Raw genomic sequence first — 3918 nt, 5'->3', positions numbered from 1 at the left:
AAGATGGTTCTTCTGAGCTTGCAAGGGCCTCAGTGCTTTCACCCCAAGGCCCCCACCTGGGCTTGCAGGGGCCGGGCAGGCAAGTGAGGCAGCTCCTGGCAGGGTCTCATCAGCGTTGCATGCTGTGCTCAGTAAGCACCTACTTTTTAATTCATAAATTTAATTTTTTAACTTTAATTTTTATAGAAACAGGATCTTGCTCTGTCATCCAGGCTGGAATTTAGTGATGAAATCATAACTTTCTGCAGCCTCGAACTCCTGGGCTCAGAAGCATTCCTCTTACCTTGGCCTACCCAGTAACTGGGACTACAGGTGTGCCCCACCATACCTGGCCAATTTTTAATTTTTTCTTTTTTGTAGAGATGGGGTCTCACTATGTTGCCCAGGCTGGTCTTAAACTCCTGGGCTCAAGTAATCCCCCCACTTTGGCTTCCCGAAGTGTTGAGATTACAGGCATGAGCCACCGTACCCAGCACTGTGTGAATCTACAGATGAGAATCCAGGCATTTGGACACCAGCAGGCATGTGCTCAATGGGAAGCAGTTTCATGAGAGTTCATGAACTTGAAGCCTCCTCTTTTTTTTGAGTTGGAGTCTCACTCTGTCACTCAGGCTGGAGTGCAGTGGCACTATCATGGCTACCACAGTCTTGACCTGCTGGGCTCAGACAATCCTGCCCCAGCCTTCCAAGTAGCTGGGACTACAGGTGCACACCACCATGCCCATCTAATTTTTTTATTTCTTGTAGAGACAAGGTCTCGCCAAGTTCCCCAAGCTGGTCTTGAACCCCTGGGCTCAGGTACCTCTCACCTCTGCCTCCCAAAGTGCTGGGATTACAGGTGTGAGCCACTATGCCTGACTGAAGCCTCTTGTTCACAGGGCAAATACTACTGAGTGCCTTCTGACTGAGTGTCCATTTGTTGAGGGTCAGGCACTTTCTAGGTGCTAGGGATATGGCTGTGAACAAGAGAGAGAATGCTCCTACCCTCAGTGGGTTTACATTTAGTGGGGAGAAGACAACGGATAAACAAGTCAACAGAAAGTAATACGTGCACACAGGTTTCGCGAAGGGAGTAAGGCATGTGAGGCATGTGTTTAGCAGTGTGCAAGATAAATCATTTCAGTAGGCATAATCACTTGTCTAACCTGGTTTATGAGGAACAGGTAAGACCCTTGAGTCCTAGGTCACAGCACTGTCCTTCCCTGGCTAGCATCGTAGTGACTGGGGATGCCAAGGTTGTGAAGAAAACTAGTTCTGTTTGGACTGTAGGGACGCTGGCTTGAAGGTGTTCAGGACACAGCAATTTCAGATACAGTAGCCAGGAAGTCCTGTCTGTCTCAGTACCAGGGAACCAGCATCACTGTGGCCATAACTATACATATTGTCCATAGAATGGTAGATTTTCTTAGTCCCACAGAGATGCATTTAAAGGCAAAATAGGGAGTTTGGAGGTTGGCGACGTGGAGTTGGAAACCCGCAAGCAGTGCGGTTATGTCGCACAAACACATTTACTATTCGGACAAATACGACGACGAGGAGTTTGAGTACCGGTATGTCATGTTGCCCAAAGACATAGCCAAACTGTTCCCTAAAATCCATTTGATGTCTGAAGCTGAATGGAGGAACCTTGGCGTTCAGCAGAGTCAGAGATGGGTCCATTATATGATCCATGAACCAGAACCTCACATCTTGCTGTTTCGGCGCCCACTGCCCAAGAAGCCAAAGAAATGAAGTTGGTGAGCCACTTTTCAGCCTCAAGCTTGACTCAGCTGTTTTTATTTTCTAATATCCCTCTGATAACATTGTTTTGCTCCTTGTTTCTCACTTAATATTTAAAAGATGTTGAGTGCACTGTCTGAGTATGCTGGTAACTGCCTTGCTTCTTGAGTAGAGCCAGCATCATCACAGCCCAGCCAGATGAGAGCTGTGTGGCCACAGCCTCAACTGAATGTGATCCCCAAAGCCACGGTGTGCTCTATATCCAGAACACACTTGGCAGATGGAGGGAGCATCTGAAATTAAGACTATGGCTGTTACAGGGATTGTGTAAACTTGCTGTCTTGTTTTTTTTGCTGCTGGGTGTTGTACGTATGGTGACCTGTGGGTTGATGTTTCATTGTATTGGAAACTTTCCGTTTTATTCGAGAAATCTGTTCCATGTTAAAAGCCTTGATTCTATAATCCAAAAAATAATAATAATAATAAAGGCAAAATAGGTCATCCTATTAATTCTCATCCTATTCCCACAGCACAACACAGGTGTATTCAGGGTGTTTAGCAACAAGCTTTCTGGAAAAAAAAATTTTGTTGGCTGAGCATGGTGGTTCACACCTGTAATCCTGGCACTGAAGTGGGAGGATTGCTTAAGCCCAGAAGGTCAAGACTAGCCTGAGCACATAGTGAGACCTCGTCTCTACAAAGTTAAAAAAAATTAGCCGGGTGTGGTGGTGCATGCCTGTAGTCCTAACAATTTGAAAGGCTGAGGCAGAAGGATCGCCTGAGCCCAGGAGGTCGAGGCTGCAGTGAGCCATAATCACGCCACTGCACTCTAGCCTCGGTGATCGAGTGAGACCCTGAATACAAAAAAAGAAAAAAAGGTTTTGTATATTTAGATAGTTTACTATAAACTTCACTGATATAAAGGGTGTATAGCACATGCGTTACAAATAATTGTGAAATACACAATCTTTACAATATTTATAATGTACTTTAAATTCCATGTATCCAATTAATTCTCACAGAAAGCTTTCAGGGGATTTCCATCAAACACTTGTGTCCACTGTCCACCTAAGGTTATAGCTGATGTACAAGTGTGGTATCATGAATGTTGCTTGATATTTTCCTTCAAGTTAGCAAGTAAGATGAAAGTGAAACAAAGGAGATGTATGTCAGAGTGTCACTCATTCATTCATAAATGATTGAGCGACTTATTTGCTGAATTGGATAATCGTTTTTGAAAACAGAAAAAAAATTCTCAATTTTCTGTGCTGTGGACAATGTAAGTCTTTTTAAATTATCACTTTTTAAAGTTTATTGACAATACATAAACCAGTAAATAAAATCAAGCTCTGATTCTTAGTGTTTGTCAATTTCCATGGTGTAAGTACTCTTACCATGGCTGATTTCAAGCTACCAAGTGACTTCATTGAACATGAAGTTGAGAACAGATGAGTAGCAACACACCCTCATAGACAATTTTCATCATATGAATACAGGAAGTATAAGTAACATCAAGAGCATAGACAATAATAAAATGTAATAATTTGGAAGTGAATTTCAAAAATTGTGGTAAAATACATACAAAATTTATCGTCATAACCATTTTTAAGTGCACAATTCAGTAGTGTTCAGTATATTTGCATTGTTGTGCAACTGATCTCCAAAACTTTTCTTTTTGTAGAGCTGAAACTCTATGCCCGTTAAACACCAACTTACCATTTCCCTTCTTCCCAGACTCTGGCAACCACCATTCTATTTTCTATTCTACTCTGGCAACCACTATTCTATTTTCTATAAGTTTGACTACGCGAAATTCTCCATGTAAGTGAAATCATACAGCACTTGTTTTTTTGTACCTGCTTTATTTAACTTATTATAATGTCCTCAGAGTTCACCCGTGTTGTAAGCATATGTAAGAATTTCCTACCTTCTTAAGGTTGAATAATATTCCATTATGTGTATGTACATTTTGTTTATCCATTTGTTTTTTTTGAGCATTTGGATTGCTTCCACCTTTTGGCTATTGTAAATAATGTTGTATGAACATGGGTGTACAAACATCTCTCCAAGACCCTGCTTTAAATTATTTTGGATATATAATCAGAAGTGAAATTGCTGGATCATATACTTGTTCTACTTAAAATTTTTTTTGGGAGCTGTCATGCTATTTCACATAGTGTAGCACCGTTTTATATTTCC

The 3918-nt window shown here is 41.7% G+C and overlaps 1 pseudogene across 1 annotated transcript; it reads left to right on the top strand.

The window, feature by feature from the left end:
- Positions 1-1443: 1443 nt before the first annotated feature.
- On the top strand, positions 1444-2169 carry LOC110594859 (annotated as a pseudogene). Its single transcript, XR_002481492.1, has one exon. The product of XR_002481492.1 is annotated as a cyclin-dependent kinases regulatory subunit 1 pseudogene (transcript).
- The last annotated feature ends 1749 nt before the right edge of the window (positions 2170-3918 follow it).

This window comes from Carlito syrichta, unplaced genomic scaffold (genome assembly GCF_000164805.1).
Source record: "Carlito syrichta isolate Samal-C Ts95f unplaced genomic scaffold, Tarsius_syrichta-2.0.1 Scaffold148513, whole genome shotgun sequence".
Taxonomy (NCBI): Eukaryota; Metazoa; Chordata; class Mammalia; order Primates; family Tarsiidae; genus Carlito; species Carlito syrichta.
This window is presented reverse-complemented; position numbering and strand designations above follow the sequence as displayed.